The 27,090-nt window shown below is 42.7% G+C and overlaps 1 long non-coding RNA gene across 1 annotated transcript in view; it reads right to left on the bottom strand.

Annotated features, from left to right (window-relative positions):
• The window catches only part of LOC128352920 (uncharacterized), a 37,728-nt gene extending 14,069 nt beyond the window's left edge, over positions 1-23,659 (bottom strand). Inside the window, exons 1-4 of the long non-coding RNA XR_008320722.1 lie at positions 23,570-23,659; positions 18,993-19,059; positions 16,589-16,656; positions 10,847-11,018 (exon numbers count right to left, since the gene is read on the bottom strand). This is a non-coding gene — a long non-coding RNA (uncharacterized LOC128352920). The remainder of the gene's footprint in view (positions 1-10,846; positions 11,019-16,588; positions 16,657-18,992; positions 19,060-23,569) is intronic.
• Positions 23,660-27,090: the final 3,431 nt, after the last annotated feature.

The raw sequence follows: 27,090 nt of genomic DNA, 5'->3' as shown, positions 1-27,090 counted from the left end.
TGTAGAAACAGTGAAAGGAAAGTAGGGTGATTCGTTCTTACTAGAACAACTTGCTTTTCTGTTAGGATGATCTTTCACTTAGAGTAGGGCTGTTGTTTATGATTTGGTAAAAGTTAAGTGATAAACCTTAGTAACTTTGTTCAATAGACTTAATAAGCCTCAGTTTCTGCTCTGTTACACTCTGCTACATGGGGTTACAGGCCCACTTGCTGGAAATAATAAAATAGGCAACAAGAAGTTTATGAACAAGGAATGGCTACTTCTGGGTCTACAAAGATGTATCCGGCTGTAGAAATGCTGAGTGGTAAAAACTACAGAAGTTGGTCATTTAAAGTTCAGATGTGGCTAAATATTCTTGGACCGTCTTTCATATTGGAAGAACAGAGGCCATTAAGGGAGCACCAGGCATGGGATGCTGCAGACATGCAGGCCATGGGACATATCTCCTTACCTGTAAGTGATAAATTGATATATCATATAGAAGATAAGAAAACCACAAGAGAAATGTGGGAGAGATTGAAAGAAGTTTTTCAACAGAAAACTTATCACTAGTCAAATCTCTCTCGTGGAGCATTTCCAGATAATAGGCTTTACCATGGGTTTACTGTGAGTTCAAATTTGTGCACACGCACACACACACACACACCACCACCACCACCACCACCAAAAAAAAGATGCAAATGTGGATTTTTTTTTAAACCCAGGACATAAATCAGGCTAAGCTCTAACACACAATGAAAAACCCGAATTGTGTCTGGAGTGCCCCTTGATGGCTCGCAGGGACTTTGGGGTAAATCTGGCCAATATGTGAATGCACACCCTCCATTCCGGAAGAGAAGCGAGCTAAAAGCCCCATCTGGAAATGCTCATGGTAAAGTTGTGCAACAAAAGATTCAAAGGAGAAAAACATATGCTCTTCTTTGGGAGTGTTGAAAGAATTAGAAAAGCAAGAGATAAGATGACCTGAACCAGCCAAAATCGGGCTCTTGCTAAATACTTTGCCTAAACATTACGATAGAGAATGTGACTTTAAGTTTTGTACAAAAACGTTGGTTGGAGTTTGATCTGAAAGACCAAACAGAAAGGGAAGAAACAGAAAATTATGCTGATAAACTTACTAATGGCAGGCAGTGAGGCTATTCTCACAATGGGGAAAAACCAGGCTAAGAGAGCCCAGCCCGTTTCCCCCCCATCGTGAGAACTACTGGGCGAGCCCGGTGGTTCAACGGTGGCTAACCCACCAAAGTAGCCTTCCCCTAAAATGAGGTTAGCAAAGCGAGCACTCTGCTAACCCCGTTTTCTCAATCATGAGATGCCACGGCGCAGCTCCATGTGCACCCATGGGGTTGTGCACAGCAGTACTCCATCACAAAGCTCCATGTCAGCCACTGCCATGAACCTCAGGCTAATGCACTAATGCAAGGAGAGGAGATTTGCCACCTCCATTCACAGTTTAAAACAAACTGAGGTTTGTCAGCACAGTCTGAAATCTACGCTTGTTCACAAACAACAGAGAGAGATAGTGCAGTATAGTAGTTAGAACATTGGATTGGGAAATGGATTACCATGAGCCAGTCACTTTGTCTTAGCTTAGCCTGCCTCAACAGGGATGTAGTCAGTATACAAATACCCGCTGCTAACTGAGCAAAGAGGCACCTTGTGAAATGGTGGCTCTCTTATATTCAGCAGGAGATAACAATTGTTCCTGTCCGACCCATCACAACATTCCTCCCAGTGAAGTCTCCCTGTTTCTTTTCAGATTGTGAGCTCCTTGGAAACAGAGAACCATCTTCTCATTCCTTTTACTATGTAAACCATTTTGTGAACGTTGTTGTTGAAAGATTTAATAATAATGGCCCATATTCTCTGCAGCATTAGAAGGGCAAAGCAAGAGCTCCACTCTTGAAGGGAGCCTAGCGGAACATAGGAAGCTGCCTTATACTGAGTCACACCATTGGTCCATCTAGCTCAGTATTGTCTACACGGGCAATGGTTTCTCCAAGTTTACAGGCAGGAGTCTCTCTCAGCTCTATCTTGGAGATGCCAGAGAGAGAACTTGGAACCTTCTTCATGCAAGCATACAGATGCTCTTCCCAGAGCAGCCCCATCCCCTGAGGGGAATATGTTACAATGCTCATGTGTAGTCTCCCATTTAAACACAGACCAGGGTGGACCCTGCTTAGCAAAGGGGACAGTTCATGCTTGCTACCACAAGACCAGCTCTCCTTGGAAGCTTGGCTCACAGTACAAGCTATTGGGGCGGGGGAGGGTGTTGTGAAACTATTATTGTTTTTCTCCTCTCACTGCAAAAATCCTTTTTATTTCCACAGATAGGTCTCTGAGGGCTGTGTGACTCACAGGGCCATATTTGTGAAAGTGAAAAGGGCTTTTGCCGGGAGGAAAGAGATGCGAAAATCATTTCTCCATCCCGCTCCTTATGTGCTGGGCTGTGCAGCAAGCCTTCAATGCAGCTAGTCCCCCAGCTCCTCTCCTAACACTGCTGATAATATGGGTCATCAAAAGGAGGAGGAGGAGGAGGAGGAGTTTTGCTCAATTGCTCAATAAGAAATAATACAATATTAAAAACAAGTTTTAAACTTATTAGGCTCCTTGTATTTACATTCTGGTTCTTCTGCAGTGAACCCCCACTACACTGGGTCTGATTCCACAAAATTTCTGACTACAGGCCTGCAAGAATGACAGCTTGTATTTAACATTTATTTACTTTTATTTATATTGAGATAGTCTGAGTTCGGGCCTAGCAACGTTAAGCTGCAGGAGAGGGTTCACATGACGGGATGCTTCTCCATACCAACAAACAAAAATCCCTCCACATAGGAAACTAAATGTCGAGGAGAAGGGCTTTCACCCAGCCTTCTCCCTGAGATGCCAGTTTTCTATGTCTGGGGAAGTTTTTGTATGGAGAAGCGTATGTATGGAGACCTCCAGTCTCAGGCATTACAGCCAAGTCACAGTTTACCACCTCCATAATAAAGGCGTATAGATAAACCCTGCTTCCAATCTCCAACTGTGAATAATGCTCTCTTTCACCTCCTCGGTCACTCACAACCATGGGAAGTCACCATCATCTCTGGGCATTGCTTCAGTTTGCACAAAGGGCAGGCGATACTCAACCCCCTTGTCACGGCAAAACTCAAGCCCCTTAATCATGCTATTATTTTATATTATACTTACATTACTCTTCTCATTTTTATTTCATTCCCATGAGGATTTCCAATCAAGTTTTGTAGTTCTCAGGTTTGTTTGGACCACTTGACATCTGTCTAGATTTTGAGCAGCAAAGTCTACAAGAATGTTCCCATAGCAATTTCATCTCCACAGTGCCCTCTAGAGCATGAAACCATGAACTAAGCTCAGCCTTCATCTCAGTCTGTCTCAATGTTTATTATTACTGGTATTATTCTGACATTAAGGCATTTCAGCCTGTATCATTGGGATAAAGCTGTATAACAAATCCGACTAAATAAAATGTTTCATCTCACCAGGGTGCGCTCACTAATTAAATCCATATCTGAAACTAAAACTCAGCAGTTCTTCCATGCCTAATAGACATGGCTTGCACCCACATGTCTTATAGTGCCAGCTGACAGATGCAAATAACGTAGCTATTGCCACCGAGATCTGCTGCAAACCTTTATGACTTTCCTTCTAATTCCCAGAATCTGTCCACCATTTGCTAGATTTTACAGGTCTCAGTTGAGAGCATTGCCACCTAGTTGGTGGTCAGGTGGCACTTTGGTAACAGGGAGCAGATGGCCAAAGGAGGGATCCGAAGAGGAGGAATTCTGTCTCTCAAGGGATGAAGACATCTGTCAAAATACAGGTTGGGGATAGGGAAAGGCAATGGCAAAGCTGATCTCACAAAGCATTCCATGCCTAGCACTCCTTTGCCTACATAAGGTCCATAATGGCACAAACCTTACTTGGCCAATTTTATTACCCTTTATGCTATTACACTTTTTTATTACTCTTGCCCTCATTTTGCTGACAGTATCTGGCATCAGTTCTACATATACAAATTCCAAGAGGAATTACCTAAAGAATGAGAAGGAAAGGGGGAGAGTATGCACCAGAAAAAAATGTTAAAAAGGAAAAGTGACTGTTCATCAAATTGATGCACTGCAGGAGTTTATAATTACATGAAAAAACTGAGATTTTGTTCAATAACAATCTTCCTCAAGGGCACTATAAAAGAATAAGAAAGGCACGCAGTTTCTAAAACAAATCATATTTTGAGTTGTTCATATGGTATCATAGCACGTATATCTTCCATTTATAAGGAGACATCCATTGATTTGTTACATCATCTTGCATTTATTTTAGTATCTATTTTATATATGTTAGCTGACAGGATGAGGAAAGTTACTCAAAGTAGTCCCATTGAACTTAAAAGAACAAGTTATAGGCAGCGGGACTACTTTGAGTAATTTTCCTCATAATTCCTCAGCCATTATTTATTTACATATTTATTTATTTTACAGATTTTATATAGATTAGGGAGGATAGGTCTAGCAGTGGCTATTAGACATGATAGGTAATTGGACAGCTGGTCTTGTGGTAGCAAGCATGACTTGTCCCCTTAGCTAAGCAGGGTCTGCCCTGGTTGCATTTGAATGGGAGACCACATGTGAGCATTGTAAGATATTCCCCTCAGGGGATGGAGCCACTCTGGGAAGAGTAGAAGGTTTCAAGTTCCCTCCCTGGCTTCTCCAAGATAGGGCTGAGAGAGATTCCTGCCTACAACCTTGGTGAAGCCGCTGCCAGTCTGTGTAGTCATTACAATTCTGAGCTAGATAGACCAATGGTCTGACTCAGTATATGGCAGCTTCCTGTGTTCCTATGTTCAGAGGCAGTGTGTCTCTGATTACCAGTTGCTGGGGAAGAAAAAATGTTGTAACCTTCTTATGAGTTTGCCCTAAACTATCTTGACTGGCCACTACTAGAGACAGGATCATAGGCATAACTATAATAGGGCAAGGGGAGACAGTTGTCTGGGGGGCCACTACCTTGGGGGGGGGCCCCCAGAGGCAAGTCACATGACTGACTCCCCCAGCCGTGCACTCACCCGGGCTTCCTTTAGTTGTATTCATCCTCTGAAATTGATGTGAGTGTTAAGACCTGGAGCTACCAGAACAGCATGTCTTTCTCTAGTATCATTAAATGACTTGCATCGTCCACAATGTACAAAACCTTTTAAAAAACAATTTAGGATGATGTTCTATTGTGGCACATAGGAGACAGATAGATAGATAGATAGATAGATAGATAGATAGATAGATAGATAGATAGATAGATAGATAGATAGATAGATATGCTTTTTGTTACCACTATTCAGCCTCGTTTAAGATTTCTTTACATCATGAGCTGAGCTTCGGGGGGGGGGGGATTTTAAAATCTTGTCTCTGGGCCCACTCCAACCTTGCTATACCTCTGGACAGGATGTTGGACTAGATTGACCTATGGTCTGATCTAGCAGAGTTTTTGTATTTTCTTATGTGCAGTGTACCAGAAGAAGATCACTATTGAAATATACATGTAATAATGAAGTATTGTTTTCTTTCTTCTTTTTGCCTCCCACAGCTGAGCCTTCATTCAGAAAACCTGGCAACCAGTTTTGTCTGGGTTACTTCTGACACGCCACTAACACGCCATACCATACATTTATTGAACCATGTATTTATAATATCAGCCACGTAATATCAGCCATGTTCAGCAAGAGAGATAACAACAGAACAGAAAAAGTCGCTTTCCTTTCTCCCAGGTATCCCAGAGTCAACAATGTTTCTTACAAGTGAACAACTTCAGCTATCCAGGTGGTCACTCAACAGCTTAGGTTCTTTTACCATCTGAGTAGTCAGCAAAGGTGGAACATGTTTGCATTCTGGAGCCACACGGCACATTACATTAAACCCATGACTGGGGCCTGCCATGCTTCATATTTACAACTTAAATAACTGCTGCAAGAGCGGGTGGGGATCATCATCGAAAATGGAACTGTGGCATAGGGGTTGGGACAGGCTTTAGCCCCCTTTTTAAAAAGTCTCATACTAATCCTTCAGCTCAAAACTTCCATCCTGGTTGGCCTTTCCCCTCTTCCCTTAGTTATTTTGTTGTGAGCTAGCGAGTTGCTTGCTTTGATTGGGTGTTAGGTATTATGTGTTATTGGTTGCTTGTACTTGATATTGCATTTCTAAATGTTTCCTGTAAGCCACCAGGATTTTTTTTGGTAAGAAAGGCACAATACACATTTTAAGAATAAATTATAGTAGTAGTAGTAGTAGTAGTAGTAGTAGTAGTAGTAGTAGTAGTAAGAATGGCTGACATAATGAGGAATATTATTCAAAATAGTCCCATAGAAATTAAAAAGACAAGTTAGACAATCTCCTTTTAATCTCAATGGAACTACTTTGAGTAAATTAAAATGACTGTTCTCCTGATTCAAAGTTTGAAATGCAATCCATTCAAAACACATGCACACACACAGTTGCAGCTAGGTTATTTCAGACTCTGGACCTAATGGCCTTGTTGCCCCCCCCCCTTGTTATCAATAAAAGTTCTAAATGCAGTTTACATAGGAAAATAAATAAAAGATAAATGAGACATTAACAGATAAACAATAGATAAATAAGATGAGAGAGAAGAGCTAAGCTCAGTGCCAGCTAAACTCAAGTTCTGTGATAACCACCCTGCCCTGAATGTGTGCCCTAACCTGTATCTTGCAAGTTACAGCCACGTGTATAAAAACATTCTGCTGCAGTCTTCCAGGAGCTCAACCCTTCGAGGCGCCAAAAGGGAGCCCGGAGTTGTAATTCAGGTGAGTTGCAGTGTGAGAACCGGGCACAGCCTTTGACCTGCAGCTCACCTGGTGAAGCCATGGCTCCTGCCTTTCAGCCTGAACAGATCCTCCGGCAAGAAGTGGTGGTGGGGAGAAAGAAGCTCTGTAGCTCAGAGTGAGGGCTTTTTCAGGTGCTCTCTGTGCTCTTCCAGAGACAAGCTGGGGGCTCCCCCTCACACTAGGGATGGGGCAGGGGGCTCTGGGGGCTCTGGACTTGCACCTAAAAGTCCAGCCTTAATGGCACCACTACACACAGAGAGACATATTTGCCTATAGGGAAAAGTAAGCCAGGCAAATGGAAAAATCCCTTGCAGCATCAATAGGAAAATCAGAAGGAAGTGAAGTGGCCCCAAATTGTAACTGCTGGAGACACACTTACTTACTTACTTACTTACTTACTTACTTACTTATTTATCATATTTTTATATGTTAAATATAAAACCTATTTTTACATATTTACATAATATTACATATTGAACATATTTTTACTGGAGAAACACTTTTCAGCAATACTCTCTCATAGACCCATCCCCAAGAGAATAAACCAGGATGTCCTTTGGTTATTTAATCCCTGTTAAGGTAAAGTATGGTGAGACAGAGAACAGATGATACATCTCTACAGGTAAAACAGAAAATCTAATGTTCATTATCACAACACTTAATATAATATTGCATTTGAGGTCCAAATCAGACATGGCAGGCTTGTTTGCTAATTAACAGCACCACAGGGCTACTCTTAAGATCAAGAAGGTGGTGCTCTGGTAGAAGGTATTTACACCTCTCCTCCCATGCCCATGTAAATTGTCATCCAGCTGTTATAAGCTTGGCAGGGGGGAAGACAGATGTTTCTCCTGTCATCCCTCCAACTGCAGAGCTAATAGCAGCTTTGTGGGAGGGACGGTTTACCTTGGGGAAAGGGTTAAACGCCCTCTCCCAAACACCCCATTCCCAATTTCACAGCAGTCCCATCAGGCTGCAAATTAGCAAAACAAAAACGGTGGGGGGTCCTAATAATGGATTCCCCATGTTTGGCCCTTAGCAAAGAAATGAAAACAGCTATACAAATCCTATGAAACTTCAGTGTATAACACTGTGTATAACACTGAAGTGTATCATGGTGCTTAATACTGTATCAGCATGCATTTGCATATTATCAAATGAAATGCTTGCCAAGTTCAGTTTAGTGAGCGCACATACATAAATGGAACAACCTGAGGACAGCATTCTGCCTTTCACAGGGTCCCTCCAGTTCAGTTTTGGTCACATGTCACTACAGCTGGGTATCTGAAGGTACATCCAATTAGAAGTCATGCAGTATGGAGAGAGAACTTTCCAATGTGCCCCCAAATGCTCTTCCATTTACAGCTGTTTACACCATTTTACTACCAATCCCATAAGCTCTTGTGCTGCTCACAGGACCCAGAAAGGAATTCTTAAAAAAAAAAAAAATAACCATATGGCCATTCTATAGTTGCCCTATTCTGCAGTGAGCATTATATCACTGTATAGAATAGTGGTGAAGATAATGTGCCATGAGTTGGTAAGTCACCAATTCTTCTCAGCGTCTTGCCACCTACACCTCCAATTTATTTTATTTTATTTTATTTTATTTATTTACATTTATATCCCACTCTTCCTCCAAGGAGCCCAGAGCAGTGTACTACATACTTAGGTTTCTCCTCACAACAACCCTGTGAAGTAGGTTAGGCTGAGAGAGAAGTGGCTGGCCCAGAGTCACCCAGCTAGTATCATGGCTGAATGGGGATTTGAACTCAGGTCTCCCCGGTCCTAGTCCAGCCCGCTAACCACTACACCACGCTGGCTCCCAATTTGCAAATTTGTAACATGGGGTAAAATACTGGACTAACAGAGTTGTGAGAGCGCCATTGAGATAATGTCTTTGAAGCACTTTAAGCAGTTACAAAAAATAGCATGTCAATGCTGTACTTGAATATATCCATCTAGACTTGCAAGAGACAGAAAGCAGAATGACGTTAGAAAACGTAGGAAAATGAGGTAGGAAATGGCCACAACCAATATCTTGTGGGGGGAAAGCACTGTCTAAATTAAAAGATGAATTAGATGGGGAAATGGGGGAGAGTGGCATGTTAGGAAACGCTTTGCTAATGTGACTGATGTGGAAGGGAGAGTCTACTGAATTAAACAGATTGGCACCCCACAGTTTAAGGAGAGCAGGAGAGTTTAATTGCGTTGGTCTGGGTGATGAAAGATGAAGCTTTTTCTCAATAAGGTGCCCAAGGCAGCTATGAGCGCTGAAGAAACTATATTCAGGCATATCGTCGAGCCAAGAATTCCTTGGCAAAGCCAGATTCTCCTTTCCAAACTATTGTTTCTGTATCAGCAATGAGCAGAAGGGCTTTTTGAATTATTCATTATAGATAAACAGTAAAACTAAATGGAAATGTGCAGCCACAGAAAGTGATCCCCTGTTAAATTGGCAGGAAGATTCTGTCAGAACCTGCCTGGGCTTGGATCCTAAAAGAGATGCAAACTTCAGAGGGGGACCAAGACCCCACTGCAAGCCCTAGCAGAGACCGGGACTATGGGGAATCAACAGGACAAGACCATCACCCTAGAAAGCACCCAACCAGAGAGGCTGGACATTGGGGACCTAATGCTTCCTGACCGGACCCCATTTCCAGCCTGGGACCCTCCACCATCACCCCCAGTACTTCAACAGCAGAGGCAGTGACACATTTACAGTGAAACCTGGAACCAGAAACACATCACACGTAGTTGGTAGCCTGCGGCTTCCTCTCTCTGAGCCCTATTCAGAGAAAGAGGCCATCACAAATACATTCTCCAGATCAGGGCCCTGCTGACAGGAAGTGTGGGCCAGCAGAGCCTACTATAGAACTGCCCATTCACTATGTGATGGTTGCTGGAGCGACAGTTCAGTCAGCACTTCCTTGGTTTCTTCCTGGGCTGGTCAGTTCCACTGCTGACCCCGTCCTTCTTGCCTAAACCTGTCCCTGCTGCTGGTTTCCTGCCAGACAACTCCCCCACCTGAAGGGATCACTTTATTAGTACACAGAGAGGGGTAGGAATCCAAGTGGGGCTGAAACTTGATGTTTAAGTGATATTTAAAGCTGTCTTTGAAAACTGAATAAAATTTTAATTTAAAAAATCAACCACCTCCACAACCCTGAACTGAAGTAAGCTAATAATGTGGACAAACCCTTAGCATAGCATCACTAAGCTGACTTTCTAGTTTTCTGGCATAATCAGCCACATCTGATTTCACTTTTCTAGCAGGTTCTGTGGTAAGTATTTTGCTTGCTTCCCCTGCACATTGTTGTGGTGTTACTCCTCGTGTGCTCTGTTTTTCCCCTCCTTGAACTGTACCATAGTGCCATATAAAATGAAAACGTACGGAGAATGTTTGTATTTGATACAAAAAATCTAGCCAATATTCTCTCCCTTGGAGCACAGAAATAGTTACTCCAAATTTCAAGCTGTCCCTTTGATGGTAATTGGCATGAGATCCTGAAAATTTGGTTCTTCCAGAAGTAAGTGGGTTTAAGGCCAAACTGAAAGCAAGGAAGTCTGAAATGGAGTTCCATATGCTCAGGAAAGCATGCCCGCGCTCCCCAAGGAGTGCCTGTTGAGAATTCTGATTGCAATAGCTTCTGTTCCCCTATCACCACCACTACCCCCAGGTTTGTCTCTGGTGCAGCTACTGATAAGCAGCCCCTCCCTTCAGCAGGCAGATTTGGGCCAATGTCTGCCAGCTGCTGATCCCAGTAATGAGGGGACTTCTAATAGCAAATCCAGTAGCAAACCAATTATAAACCACTTGCTTGGATAAATGAATCCCTAAAGTCTGCTATGCAGCAAAGAGGTAAATGTTTGAGAGGTTTTTTTAGCCGAACAGAGTTTAAAGTTGAGTAGGATTTTAAATCAACATTGCTCAGTAGGAAAACATGCTTTTTCCTCTCATAAAGACAAGCCCAGAAGTGTTAAGCTTACTTCTTCAATCCTTTCGGATTCACATCTAAAGGTCGTTTGGAAGAACAGAGTCAATATATTCCTGTTACTCTGTTCGTTTGAATTTGTGTGTATTTGTGCAGCTGTCTCTGGAAATCTTAATTTGAGCAGAAGTCCAATACAACACCACCGTGGCCAGCTTGAATGTTTAGCCCTGCGAAAATAAACAGAGGGGCTAAAATCAACAACAACAACAGCGGTAGCAGCAGCTTTGTGAGAAAAACGTGTAATGATGTCAATCCTCTGCCAACACAATTTCTCTTATTTCTTGATCAGCAGATAAAGCTGGGTCATGCACACACAGACATTATCAGCCACCTCTGCCCTCTGAGAGAATGCTTGGGGAGGGCGAGAGGCTGAAAGGCATGCAACATTCAATGCATCACAGAAGCTGACATCCTTTCATTTTCCTTAGCAAACAGCAGCTAGATCGGGAAAGCCTCAGGACCAGGACAATTGTTAGGGGTAGAGGGCTTTAAACTAGAGCTGTACGACTTCATCCCTTCTACAGATGTTGACTACAGCTCCCATCATCCTTGACTATTGCCCACTGTGGCTGAGCATGATGGAAGTTGTAGTCCAACAACAGCTGGAGGGCCCAAGTTGTACAACCCTGTTTTAACTCAGCCTCTCACCATGGTCCTGATCTGGATTGCTTTCCTCCCACTCTCATGCATGCTGTTCTCCAAGGGAAGAAAGTTTCAGTTGGCACCAACCTGTAGGGTGGTTGGGCTCTTCTGTGAAATACAGATGGTGGCTCAGCATCTCACCTAAAGGGTTCCCAATATAATTTTTTTCCCCCAGTTTGAGAAATTAAATGATCAATTTGTGCAGGTCTGTGTAAGTTTAGATGGCACATACACATGCAGTGTCATTCATCATGAATGGTGCCCTTGCATTTAAATGTCCTGGTTTCATTGAAATAAACGTGAGAAAGGGGAGAAAGGAATCCTGTCCCAGTTGCTGCTCCTGTGGCCTGCTTCTCACCGGTGGCCAAACTGTGCCTCAGCTGTACTACATCAGACTAGAGGTCTAAAATACAGAGGATTAGAATGCTCTTCCATGGGGAAAACAAAATCACTCCACCTAGAAAACTAGCATGTCAAGGCATTTAGCCTAACCTTTCCCCCCATTGTGCTAGCTGTGCAGGGAATTTTCGTGATTTAATGCTCTTTCATATATGATTCTCCTCTACCTATAGTTTGAGTGATTGTCACTACAGTTTTACCAACTCAGTAAGAAGTAGGTACATATAGTAAGTGGTAATCAGAAAAGCATGATCACTTCCTGCTTCCCAATTTCCACAATAAAACTGGGGGGGGGGGGATTGCAGGGAAACAGAACATGTAAATGCAAGCACTGTTTCACTACACATTTCATTTCTTTTTAGATCACAGGGAAACACAGATAGTTAGGCCTGTGTCTACCATCCACGATTTGCAGTGTCATAAGAACAGACCTGCTGGATCAGGCCCAAGGCCCATCCAGTCCAGCATCCTGTTTCACACAGTGCCTCCACAGAGGTCTCTGTGAAGCCCACAGGCAAGGGGTGAGAGCATGCCCTCCCTCACTATGGCTCCCCTGCAACTGGTATTTAGAGGCATCTTGCCTCTGAGACTGGAAGTAGCCTATAGCCACCAGACTAGTAACCATTGATAGAACTGTCCTCCTGTCATGTATGTTGTTCAATATTGTGCACCCAAGCTGAAAAACTAAGAGGTGTGAATCAGCTCTTAGGTACTGTGGTAGTCGTATTAACTTGATTTTCATTGCTGATATCCCCTTAATTGCTTTGGGATGTGTGGAAATATGCCTGTTTTAAAAACAGTAAAATAGATTCACACGATCAATGTAATGTGAGTTCCAAAAAAACCCACACCACATGCATGCTCTTGTGGAGCATGTTGTGTGAACCCAGGATTTTTCTGTGATCTCCGGTTGGCAACGTTCCAACTCAGCATACAACCAACATGAAGCCAAGATCGGCAATCAGGCTCTTTGGTCAGCTTGACCATGCCGAGTTGGCGATCACTGAAAAATCCTAGGTTCACACAACATGCTCCATGAGACCATGCATGTGGCTGGAATCTCAGATTTTGGTAGAACCAGCATTACACTGAGCATGAGAACCAGCCCATAATGTGGTAATTATACAATGTAATGTTGTGTTGGTTCCAAAAATGTAGGGATACTAAACAGACAAGACACCCTGGCAGGTGAATATTCTGACACAAATAGAGGTTGGTCCAACAAAGATATTTCCTTACTTAATCGGAAACTCTTTAAAACAGCAATGCTTGGTATGCTTTAAAAAAAACCAACAATATTGATTAAAGGCTTTAAAAAAAAGCCACTGGAGTACATGAAGAAATATAAAATATCAGTCCAACATACATTAAAGAAAGCACTTATATGCATCAGTAGTTACACAGAGAAATTCGTCAGCTAAGGCCCATTCCATGCTCTGTGAAAAAAATGACAGGGCAAATCTGTACCAAATTTAAATAAAATAATTAAAACACAAAAAATGCTCTTTGACTGTGGAAGCACCTCCCTGAGGGTCACACAAAGAGGAGACGCAAGCTACAGACTGGAGTTTATTTCAGGTAAGTAGATTAGAATAAACCAAAATCTGTTAGTTCAGACATCACAACCAACCTTGATTTATTCTAACCTAAATTGGAAGCAGACGCTTTCATTGACAGAAGAAACAGACTTCAATTGTTGCCCCATATGTCAGAATTAACTCACAGTAAGCGGTTCCCATGATCAGTGGGAGCCTCCTGGGGAGGGTTAGCGGGGAGAGTGGGCTTAGCCCACTCTCCCTGCACACGAGCAGGGAAGCAGCCCTGGGAGGCCACAGTGGCCACCCATACGACTGCTGGCTCTGTTACGGAGCTGGCAGGGGCTGCGGGGATCGGAGGCCAAATGGCCCCTGGAAGCTCCAGCATGCCCTGAGCAAGCCTGCAGGGCATACTGGAGAGACCCCTGAGCCGGGAGGCTGCTTTTTAGCCTCCCAGTTGGGGGTCCACTCGTGAGTTGCATGGCACAGAGCCACGCCATGGCAACACTCGAGCACAAAGACGGGGCTAGCAGAGCACTTGCTCCTCAGCTAAGGGCAGGGCAATTAAACGGGTTACCCGCTTGTAAAGCACCGGGCTTGCCTGCAATCCCAGTGGTTTACATGACCAGCAAAAATCGGGCTAGGCTCTCCTAGCCCAATTTTTGCTGGTCATGAGAATAGCCTCAATTTGTTTTAACAACAAACCATGGTTTGCTGGGGGCTAGGCAACCAGGATCTGAAACCACAATATGAAGCTGGTTTGCAAACCAAAGTTCTGTTAACTATTGTTAGCTGTTTTGTGTAGATGCATAGACCATTAAAAAACTATATTTAGAACCATTGCTCTGCAGTGAGAGGGCTATTGGCCCATGGAAAGAGGCGTTGCTCTACCTCAAGAAAATTCTATACCATGGAGAAGAGAGTAAATTTATGAGAAATCCTAAGCAGATGGAAAACAAAGCAGACAAACAGCTCTATACCATGATTTGTACATCTAGTAGTTCAAACCATGGTGTGGTTTTAAACTATGGTTAGGAGAAACCATGGGTTCACATTAGGTTTGAAACTAGGGGTGTGCAAACATGTTCGAGCTCAAACTGGGTTTGAGTCAAACCAGTCCATTTTTACCGGTTCGAGCTAGAACCAGACTGGCCCTCCAAAAAGGGTTTCAGCTTCAGGTTTGAGCTGAACCGGGCCTGGTTCAGATTGAATCGGTTCAGCCAGTTCAGAAGCTAGTAAAGAAGCTAGTAAATCCTTACCAGATTCCCTTTAAAAGCATCAGGGGGGTTAGAAAAGGGCAGACGGGGCAGGCAGGAGGCTACTTTATGCACTGCTGTGGCATGCTGTTCCTCTGTGGTGGTGGGTTGGTGGCAGCTCCCAAATTTGCGTGCTGACGCAAATGGCCTCCGCGCATGCATGGAGGTCACTCTAATAGCAAGCGCGGAGGACCAAACCAGGCCCCTGCTGGCCTGTGCTGATGGAGAGGAGAGCCGGCAGGGCCCAGGGCAGCCGCCACCACTGCTCCGCCGTTGCACAAGCCGCGCCACCGCCACAGCACGTAAGATAACCTTCCACCCATCCTGCCCTTTTTCAAAAACCCTCCCGATGCTTGTAAAGGGGAATCCTTATCAGATTCCCCTTCAGAAGCCTCCAAACCAAGTCAAACTGGGTTGACCCCATTGAACCAGGAGGACCAGACCACCACTGGTTCAAACAAACCGGCTCACAGACCCGGCAATTTAGTTCAAGTTCAGTTTGAACTCAAACCAAAGCACTCTTAGCGATTCCTTGCACACACCTATCCGAAACCAGCCAGTGTGTGAGTTACTTGGTAACTCTTTCTATTTCGTTGATGGGCTTGAATGTGCCCGACTGTTTATCGCTGTGAACCGCACCAAACAACCATGAAGAAATGTAAGATAAATGGATTTTCGTCTCAGTACAACATAACTGTGACAGCCATATGTATAGCATAGCATTCAGCTATATTCTGCGTCTCCCACTGGATTCGTAAGAATGTATGTTATATTTATTTATTTATTAGAAATATTTACTATATGGCCCACTCCGAAGACTCTGGGCAGTGTACAAAAACATACAAAGCAAGACAGCATTAAAATTACATTCTAAATTAAAAACTAAAGTAACTAACAAAAAAGAAAAAACCAAGTAGGTAAACTAGAGGGCAAAAGCCTGGCGAAAAAGAAAATTCTTCAATAGAGATTTAAAAATCGATAAGGAAGGAGCTAAACGACTCTGAAGGGGAAAGGGGTTCCAGAGAAGTGGGGCAGTTATATGTGCATTGCTCTCTAATGGTGGATTCAGGCACTGGGCAAATCAAAGAATTCAAAGTTTACTTTCATTTGCTGTCTAACAAGTAAAAGGAAACTTTTTAACAGATACCAACATAGAACTCAAGTGTTCTGCAAACACTTGCTTGGTTGGCTTGTGAAAAAATAAAGCAAAGTTGAAGAGGAAAATATAATTTCTAAGGCTACCTACAGTTTTCACTTGATTACCTTGTCATGTTTAATGCAACAAAATATCAGCTGCCAATAAAAAACATTTTTTTAAAAGCTCAACCATTCTCTCTTGAGAGCTAGTGTGAACTTATAACTGTGAGGCCCTCAACCATAATGTAAGTAACAGACATGCTACCCAATTAAATTGTTAGGGAACCGGCTTTTATATCCTTAACACCTAATTTACTATTGTTTCTTTTAAAGTGTTTTGCTTCCCTGTGGCTTTTGTGCCCCTTCTTCTGTTTTATGGCAACTTTTATGTGTTTTGTGTGTGCTGCATGTAAGTATTTCTGAGGCCTAGTTAGCCCTCCCTCCCAACTTTGATACAAGGAAAACATGGGCCTGATTTATTGTTCTTCACACTGAGCGAGGTATCACTACTGTGTCAATTAGGTAATTAGCCCATCTAAGCAGCCATTTTTGCAGCATTTTATTAGTGACAGAAGCCCTATTTCCCCTTGCTTTTTTTCACTGGTGGCATAATAAATTGAGCACAAGGATAACCACAGATATACGTATTGCCATTCTTTCAAGCTGCAGGAAGATCAATTGAAGCCCAGTCTTTGCATAAAAATACGTATTATTTCAATAAATACAACTGCCAAATTATTGCAGAGTTTAGGTTTAATGGAAACTCACGTTCAGTTGTGTTTGTTTATGAGATTATTCGTATCCTTCTTTTCAGCTTATACAAGAACCTCAGGCAGCTAATGAAATTAAAATCAATTTTAAAACATATATTTATCTCTTCTTTATTTCCTTCCTTTTCCCTCAAATCCTGGCTTCCATCCCATGAACTGATGATTCCAAAACACTACAGAAGAAATCACATCACAGTGTGGACTACTATTTCAACATACAGGCTTTAATGACCAAGCTAAGGCTTAAACCGAAAACACAGTCCAGCCCCAAAGAAGTTTTTCTCAACTAGCCTCCAATTCACATGCTTACTGATTACATTTTGATAGAATGGAATCAGAGCCAGTGCTCAAATTACAAGGTGAGACAGAGGGGGCCATCCCTCATCTGTTTTGGGGAGAATCATGGGATGGAGCTTGTAAATTTCATTCAGGACCCCCTCCATTTCCCCTAGGGGTGCCAGTTCTGACTGAAGCGATTGCTGGATTCCCCAACACACACACACACACACACACACACACACACACACACACACACACATATATTTTCCCCACAGTATCAAGTCATTAAAATCCCTAGGATTGCTTTCAACTGTCACCTGCAGATTGGTGTCAATTACTGAAGCCTCCAGACAAGTCCTGGAGGGTTGGAAAGCCTACTTTCCTGCCATACTTAGAACTGTGCGGCCTCCAGAGGGGTGGTAATACTGGGCTTCAAAGCCTGATTGCCAACCACCATCCCATATAGTTCAAACACCATTTAGTGAGCTTTTAAATAGCCCCCATGAGGTTCCCAGGTGTCTAAATCGACCCTTAGGGAACAGTGCACACAGAACACACATTTTCATAGACAGAACAACCCAATAAGGCACTGCACAAACAATTTAGAAAAGCAACTGGCTGGAATATGAAAGCCTACATTAATTCATTCATTTTAATTAATTGCTCACATCTATTTTAAGGGGAAACCAGATCACCCCATTCCAGCCATTTTTTCTGGGCACAGCTGCACTGATGTATATGTGGAATTCTCTCATCCTCTTGAGCCCAATTCAGACATTGTGCTTTATGAGTGTACAGATATTTGTACACTCATACATGTTTGTGCGAATGACAATACCTGGATTCATTTTAAAAGTAAACCTGGATACAGGCCCTTCAAATGCATGGTACAGATAGGAAGTGTACAGGTGGACCTTATTATCCATGGTGGTTCTGTTCCCGCCTATTTCCATGGATAACGAGACATTGAGTCAATGGCAAGTGGGGGGTTAGGTTTCTGGAGCAGGGGCATATCTAGGGTAGGGCAGGCAGGGCACGTGCCCTGGGCACCACTTGAAGGGGGGTGCAATTTCTTAAAATTATTTTTTTTAAAAAAAATGGCCACCAAAAACAAAATGGTCACTGCACATGCTCAAATGGCCTCTGTGAGGCCCTAGGCCATGCCAGGTCTCGCAGAGGCCATTTGAGCATGTGCGGTGGCCATTTTGTTTTCAGCGGCCATTTTTTAAAAAAACAATTATTTTAAAAAATAGCCACTGCACATGCTTAAACGGTCTCTGCAAGGCCCTAGAGGCCAGCAGGGGGAGGGGTAACCTTTGCAGACACCCCCCCCCCTCACGGCCTATAGGAAGTGCCCCAAAGGGGCTACAGGTTAAAAAATAATAATTTTTTTTTTAATAATATAACAGTCACTGTACACATATTCAGTTTGGCACTATGTACAGAGAATCGGGGCTTGTGAATACTGAGTTGAAGCTTATGAGCTAGGATTGTATTCATTTGCTCTTACTTTGCTTCTTATGATAAGTGAGTTAAATGTGATATCTTAATAATATGACTATTAATGGTTAGTTTGTCTTTGAATCAGTGTGAAATCCTTAGTATTAAGGCCCACTGGGAGTTTCTTGCTCTCTTTCTCTCATTTTAACTGTCTTTCTGAAATACTAGAATATATTCCAAGCAGTGACACAGTTTACTCTGCATATCCTTTAATTATTTTCAGAGTATCTGAGAAAAGTCAGATTCTCCATTTATTTTTAAAACTGATGTAATGGTGATGCTACAATGCATAGTAGAGAATTAGACAGGCACGTCTGTTTAGTTTTCCAAGTACAGCTCCACATAGTATTTGGATATTTCATGAGCCGCAGCATACTGAAATTTGTAGTTTTCCAGCATTTTTTGGTCCACTGCTAAATAGCTTTTGAAATATTAAAAGATTAATGAACTTGACTTGTATTTTTCAGCTGATATTACGGTAAAGTTATCTGAAAGATGGGTGTCAGATGTTTGGACAGGAGGCGCAATTCAGTGCTTGGCATAGGCGCTATTTTCCCTAGATACGCCTCTATTCTGGAGAGCAAAAAAGTGATCAAAAGACAGAAATTGGAGAAATAACATACCGTGCCATGCTCTGCAGGTTTCTATCTGTCCAGCAGTGCCCTTCAAAACGCCCAATTGTGCAATTTTCTGTGGGGAAAAATAAAAATTTCAGGAGGAAATTTTTATGAAAGAGCCACAAAATGGCTCCGATAAGCAAAATGGTGGCTGGAAATGACCTCTGAGGTCATTTCCAGCCACCTAGAAACTGTAGAAGGTTGGGCCCCTTTTCAACCCACGGATAACAAGGTCAGGTGCACATGGCCCGACCATGGATACGCGAAACTGCCAGGGATGATGAGGTCCACTTGTACTTCTGTACCTGCATTCAACATAACATGTGAATTAATGTACCTGTGTATTACATTCGTTATAGCACTGTTGAACATAACATGTGAATGGGCCTTTGGTTTTACCCCATTCATGAGCAAAGATTATATGCATATACATCTCTTTACACAAATGAATGGCACAGACATACATGAGAGCATCCTGCAAAGGGGTGATGGCAAAGAGACACAAACAATTGGCCTAAGTGTCAAATAAAAACCATAAATGGGCAAAAAATTGGTAACAAAATTTCAAGACATAGAAAAAAGAAACAAACTCAAGCACTGAATTACAGAATTAAATAATTTATTATATAATTAATCTCTCATATGCACTTCAGCACTGGAGAACAGAAAGGTAAATAACATAATGTAAACTCTTCCTTCCTTCCTTCCTTCCTTCCTTCTTTCTTTCTTTCTTTCTTTCTTTCTTTCTTTCTTTCTTTCTTTCTTTCTTAAAAAAGGATCTTATTTATTTATTTATTTATTCATTCGTTCATTCATTCATTCATTCATTCATTCATTCGATTTCTATACCGCCCTTCCAAAAACGGCTCAGGGCAGTTTACACAGAGAAATAACAAACAAATAAGATGGAACCCTGTCCCCAAAGGGCTCACAATCTAAAAAGAAATATGATAGACACCAGCAACAGTCACTGGAGGTACTGTGCTGGGGGTGGAGAGGGCCAGTTACTCTCCCCCTGCTAAATAAAGAGAATCACCACAGTAAAAGGTGCCTCTTTGCAAAGTTAGCAGGGGTTTTTCAACTCATCTTCATGAGTTGATGTTTTTTTAAAAAATACTACTTGCCAATGAGCCTGATGTCAGCACCAGGTAAATGAATAGAAATTAAAGCTAAGAGGAAACCAATTAAACATATGGATGAACAGGATGTGTTAGGGAAAAAATAAACAAGCATTTCGTAGGAGGAAAACATGCTTTACAAATCACTGGCATTTTTGAGAGTGTGAATAAATATGTAGGTAACCTTAGCAGACCCATTAATTTTATCTATATATTTGACAGACACAGTGCTTATTTTTTCACATTGTTTACCAGTTAGTAGTTTTTATCAAATTTTCAATGAACTCTAGAACATTTCTTGCAAGTACAACTAATTGGCTGGTAGAATACCAAATGTCTGACTTGGATAGCAATTTAACAACTCTGTAAAAATATATGCATTCCTGAAATGCTGTAAACTGTTATATTTAGGAGTAAGATTTGTATGAAATTCCTAGGAAATAAGTGGTATTTAAATGTAGAAAATATCATCTGGGTATGCCAGTCCTCAGGCAACCAGCGTATTCACAGCTCGTTCACAACCTTTGCTAATTTCTAAAGTAGGGAGAGTGAACAGAGAGACATTCTCACGATCCATGAGAAGAGCTTCTGTAGGGTCTGTGGGGGGATTGGCTGCCCACACGACGGCTGGCTCTGTCACAGAGCCGGAGGGGGCTGCAGGGATCAGGGAAATTGATTGGCATTAGCTTTGAACACAGACATGTGTTATTCTTCTTCACACAATGCGTAATTAATGTATGGAATTCATAGCCACAAGACGTAGTGATTGGTTAGATCACCTCACATTACTTTTAACTAGGATCATTAGATAAGTAATGCACAGAGTTTGAGAGGCCTTGCTCATTCTTGGATCTCTTGAAAATGGGTTTGAACATGAAATGTATCATTGTGTGTTGAGCATGCACAACAATTTTCATTCTAAATCTCCAAAGTGTGAATAGCATTACAATACATTTTACATTTTCCCACTGACTCCCTTTCCAAATGGGTGTTGTAGTTAAGCAGGTTTTTATCTTGTATATACAAATACAATAGTCCATTCCAAAACGGCACTTCATGAGAGAAATAGTACATTGAGGCTATTCTCACAATCGGCCAAAATCAGGCTAAGGGAGCCTAGCCCGATTTTGGCCGATTGTGTGCTACTATGGAGTCACGTGGCTCCCAGCAGCAAACCTCCCCAAGTACCCCTCTCCTTAGCCGAAGTTAATGGAGTGAGCACTCTGTTAACCTCATCTTTTTTATTGTGCATTGCTGTGGCACAGATCCGTGGCGCAGCAACACCTGAGGAGACCCCCAGCCGGGAGGCTGCTCAGGGGTCTCTCCAGCATGCCCCACATGAGTTCCAGCATCCTGGAACTTCCAGGGGCCGTGAGGCCCCCGATCCCCGCAACCTGCACCAGCTCCATGACAGAGCCGGTAGTCATGTGGGCGGCCAATCTGGCCGCCCAGAGCTCCACGGGCAATCGTCTGCAGGGAGAGTGGGCTAAGCCTGCTCTCCTCTCAGACCTCCTTTCGGCGAGTCTCACTGATTGTGAGACTCGCCTCATTGAATTTACTTTCCCACTTTGAAAACAGGAGTGGGGGGTGGGTCAAAATAGGATTCATATTTCAAACACCAAATGTTGTGTTTACAGACCATGCAAACCAACTGCCATCTCAAGGTCTGAAAAAAAAAACATATATCACATAGGACATTTTATTTTCCTTTCCCCTTTGAAAGATGTGCAAAGGTTCCGGTGGGATTTGAACCTGAAATGTAGAATTGTGCCCTGGACATAAGTACCATTTATCATTCTGGTAACTGAGTGTTTAATGGAGTTATTACTTTACTACAAACAAACCAATCAACAGAATGGTGGTAAGGTTAAATCAAAGGTTTGCCAATTAACAAAGAGAGCTGGAATCTCCATGTTCAGAGGCAGAATATTTTTAAGAACAGGTGGCTGAGAGCAAACAGCAACAGATAGCGATCATCATCATCCCCTGCTTGATCTTTAAGGATTCCAGGGAACCTTGTCTGATACCAAGACAAGTGGGTGGAGCAGAAGTTGATGTCATAAAGAGAGCAGAACCAAGCAGCAGCCCTTACAGGTCACCTTGCATTATCTGACTAGCCATGCTGCAGCAGTAATGAGCTAGAAGGCCCAGTGTGCCAATAGATGAGAAGATGAGGAGGACAGGTGGATTTTTAGGCTGATTCACACCTTCAGAAGGAGAACCAAAGCTTTTCCCTTGGTGCATAATCTTCCTACATGCAGGGTGATTCTGATATGGGGCCATGCTAATTGAGCAAAGAGACACATTTTTAAAGTGGTGATTCGCTTTATTTAGCAGGGGGAAAGCAACTGGCCCTGTCCAACCCCAGCACAGCATCCCTCCAGTGGCTGTTGCTGGTGTCTACCTTGGGTTTTGGTTTTTAAGATTGTGAGCCTTTTGGGGACAGGTGTGTGTGTGTGTGTGTGTGTGTGTGTGTGTGTGTGTGTGTGTGTGTGTGTGTAAACCACTTTGGGAACTTTTGTTGAAAAGTGGTATATACATATTTATTGTATTTGTATTTGCCATATAAACATGTTCTTTCTGAGTGGGGGGAAATTTTACTGGAACAAAGTGCCAGTACTACATGAAAAGTGTCAGTGCTGCTAATGGGTTTTGGTAATGAGGCACCAGCACTCATGGGGGGTGGGAGTAGCACATTTCAGTGACCTCCCCTTCCCCAAAAAGTGCTCGGTCTCATCTGAAAATATGTTCCTAAGAGTAGCACAGCCCTCGGAGACATATTTTTGGGTGGCACCAGATAATTCTGGGGAAGGGGATGTCAATGACAACTGCCCCTACACAAGCAGCAGTGCTGTGTTAGTCAGGAACTCAGTGGCAGCACCACCACTTCTCATATAGCACGGGCACTTCATTAATCTAGTTGTCAGTCACTGAGGCTATTCACACACGTGGAGGAAATCAGGCTAAGAGAACCCAGCCCAGTTTCCCCCGCACATGTGAACTGCTGGGAGCCATGCTGCTCTCAGTGGCTAGCCCACCTAATTACCTCCCCCCACCATTAATGAGGTTAGCAGAGCGAGCGCTCCGCTAACCCTGTTTTTCGGATTGTGAGTCGCCATGGTGCAGCTCCGCACCATGGCTACTCATAAGGAGACCCATGACCAGAAGGCTACAACAAGTCTTCCAATGTTTGGGGGCTCCCCAAAATGCCCCACACACTCACGCAGGGCATTCTGGGTCTTCCAGGGGACAGGTGGCCCCTGATCCCTGCTGCCCCTACCGGCTCCGTGGCGTAGCAGGCAATTGTGTGGGTGGCCAATCCAGCTGCCCAGGCAGAGCTGAATGCTCATGTGAAGAGCCTCACTGGCTCTGGACAACAGTTGTTACTGTAGCCCCATCTGCACATAATGCGGAACCGAGGGTCCAATGGGGCAATAGTTCTGCCCTCCCTCCCACCTTGCTTACCTATCCACCTTCAGACAAAACAGACAGAAACCGAACTGCAGTCAAGGATACTGCAGAGAGGAGGTGGAACTGGCTGTGTGGGCTTCCTTCTGGCATGAAGGACAACCCCAACAGCCAATAACAGACAGAGAGAGGGAGGAGCTTCCTCCCTCAACTCCAGTTACAGCCAATGCAGCTTGCAGTTCAAAATGCAGATGTACAGTAGGCAGCTGCAAACCTCAGATAGGAGCAGCAAAACTCACTATAGCCCAAGGTTTCAAATTAGAATTTGGGAAGGGAAACATCGCGTTGCTTTTCTGACGGGACTGCTTTTCTGACGGGTTGCTTTTCTGACGGTTTCTTGAATTCAGACATAAAGAAAAGTCAACCTCAGGCTCCTTTAACTCTAGTTTCCCATTATGTGCAAATTGGGCCTCTGAAAATAAACAGGTTGGTTTCCTTCAAGAAGTTGATTCCTGTCCTTTTGGAAGCTGGGAACATATCTAGAGCTCTGTTTTCAGCACCGAAGAGGCATTAGTGCATGAGGAGTGTATTACGTAGTCTTTCTGAATATTGAGAGGTGCTCTTTGTGTTGTTCCTGTCCTTGCAATGGACCACAGGGACTGCCTGGTAACTCCAGTAATAGGGAACCTCAGAAGGGAAAAGGCAATAGGGAACCTCAGAAGGGTATGCTATGTTCTGTCACTACCTGGTAGGTAGTGGGCAATAATTATTCTAATCCTCAGAGGCTAAACTCATGGGATCATTCCTTGACCTTCTCTGAGCTCTTTCCTGCTACTGCTAGTGATCCTACAGGCCTAGCATGGTAATGCTGGACTTGCTTACATTCTAGTAATAATGCAGTTGCTTCCTCAACAGCTAGAATGGCCTAATGTTTTTCTTGCAAGGCCTAGCCAGCTGTGGCTTTGATAGCTGCATGACATGCAGAAATTCAGCACCTAGATTGTTTTGGCCATTGGCCGTAAATAAAGTATCTATCTATCTCAGCATCTGGAAGATTTTTTTTTTTCTTCATTATTGGCATCTTCATGCTGGAAAAGGCTTCACTTGCTGTATTTCTCTACATGTTAACATATTTGCTGAATTCCCTTTTAGAAATCTGTCTAGACAGATGAAAATACTAATTTCTTGAAAATCAGCCTCCAGTTCAAGATAGGAGTCATGACCTCTTGGGGAAAGCTATCAAACACCAAGGAAGTTTTGACCTGAGGAATGGCTGCAAGGATGAGGCCTCATGTTAAAGTAATGTCACAAAAAGGTAGCTTTCTCAACCAATCTCTGTGTGTGTACACGTGTGTGCATGCACGTGCTTTGATCCACTGCACATTCTTTGCACAAACAAAAACAATGTATGGAAAGGTATGGGTATTTTTTTATTGTGAGCCCTTTGGGGACAGGGAACCATCTTGTTTATTATTTATTTTTCTATGTAAACTGCTTTGAACATTTTGCTGAATGGCAGGACATAAATATATGATGTAGTGGTATAATTTCACAGTTCCTCTCAAGACAAAACCTCTGAAAATTTCCAAGGGAAGCCAAAGTAATTTCTTTAAGACAAGCAAAATTTCTCAGGGGATTTCTGCACATCCTTTCCACAAAAACATTGTAAAGCCCATTTTTTATTTTTTAAAAGAGAATATAAATACAGAAAAACAGGAGCAACGAGAAAGAGATTATTATGAATCGCAAGGCATCAGAGAGGAAACAGTAACCAAAATGGTTAAATTGCATGTTGCCTGATCAACATGAATGCCCCTTTAACCACAGATACTTTCAGAAGTGGCAATTTAGATCATAGATATGTACACAAATGATTTGAAACATCACCCCTCTTATTAAAATGAAAAAAACTTTAGGAGCACAGTTACAGGGTGATGGGAGGGATGGCAAAAGGCACTGCCTCTGTTAGGCTTCTCTTCCAGTTAGCCAGCACTCTTCTCATATAAGACTGGGATGTCAATCTATGAGAGAGAATGCTTAACATTAAAAACCATGGGCATTTATTACTTTTGTCATGAGGAAGTCCTATTGAAATTAATGCCATGACTAACTTTTCCAATTTATTTCAGTGGTGTTTAGTCATGACTAAATCTGGATCCTGATCACTGTGTTTGATTTGGCAAACAACAACAACAATAATACACAACTTTATTATGGACCGTGAAAATATATCCCTCTGTGCTCCTCTCCCCTACTTACATGAGCAGAATGTTCTTCTTGTGTGAGCAGAACTAGTCTGGATACTGTGTCATAGTTAGAAAACATGAAGGGAGAGATTGAAAATAAAACAGCAGATATCATAGCTCTGATGTAAGCTCTGAGAGCAGTTATTTCCAGATGAAAAATACCACAAAAGTTTGAGCCCTGTTCCTATCTGAAAAGATTCACTGGGCAACTTTCTTGGCTGTCCTGCTTCATTCTCCTCATTGCTTAAGAGCATCATGGTAATATTTGCCCTAGTGCTTCTTTGGAGTATTGCTGGGACTAGTTCATGCATGCCAGGAACAACTACAGTTTTCAATATTTGCTGTCCAGTATGCTGAACAATTTGAAGGTTTTTCTTAGCACATTTGTATTTCTCTTTGAGGGGAGGGACATGTTTTCCCCCAGCTCAGTGTAGTGTAGGACTAATTGTGTTACTAGGATTCAGAAAGCCAATTGGAAGGGGAATTGAACTATTCTTGTAGCAAAATAGATTGGCCACTGGCTAATTGGCAGAGTAATTGCGGCCCAATACCTAATATGTAGCGCACCTCTTTAAATCTAGGCCCTGCATCTCAGAGACAAGGGAGGATACTAAGAAACAACTGGAAACCAAACACAGACATAGGATTAATGTTGCTCTCAGCAGCAGACTTCTTTCCTGCATTAAAGTCAACACATCACTGAACACTTACTTCACACTCTCCCTGGGGTGGCCTATGAATTCCCTTTATAAGATTAAAAGACAGGCTCCATCTCTTCCCTCCACCCTAAGAAATAATTTGCATTTTTTTAATTTTCATATCAGCAAACCCAAGCTTTCATTAAAGGCCTTTGGATTTTTTTTAAAAAAAATCTCCATTAATTTTCTCTCTCTCTCTCATTCTATGCATCTCACATTTATCCCTTGTCCCAAATTCCTCTCTTCACAGTTAAAAATAACAAGTTGCTGATGTTTTGGAAGCTGCTGGGATGATTTTTCTTTTCCCTGGAAAAGGTTTTCCCTTCTCTTTTTTTGCCCTCCCTGCCTGGGAGTTCAAAGGGACAAGTTTCCAGGCACACGCACACACACATAGCACTCCCTACACCTTACCACCAGGAGGGAGTGAGGAGGTGTTGCAAGGAAATATACTGAGGTTTTTTTCCGGCAAATATTCATTTTGGTGTCAACTAAGGCTATGATCTTGCTGCCATTAGACCAGAAGAGAGCAAATGAGTTGGGCAGACGGCAAACATGAAGGTACTTTTTAAACCAGCATAAAAGATTGGTGAAGTCTAAAGGAACTATATGTCTTCAGAGGGCAGGAGTCTCCCAC

Source organism: Hemicordylus capensis, chromosome 1 (genome assembly GCF_027244095.1).
Source record: "Hemicordylus capensis ecotype Gifberg chromosome 1, rHemCap1.1.pri, whole genome shotgun sequence".
NCBI classification, from domain to species: domain Eukaryota; kingdom Metazoa; phylum Chordata; class Lepidosauria; order Squamata; family Cordylidae; genus Hemicordylus; species Hemicordylus capensis.
This window is presented reverse-complemented; position numbering and strand designations above follow the sequence as displayed.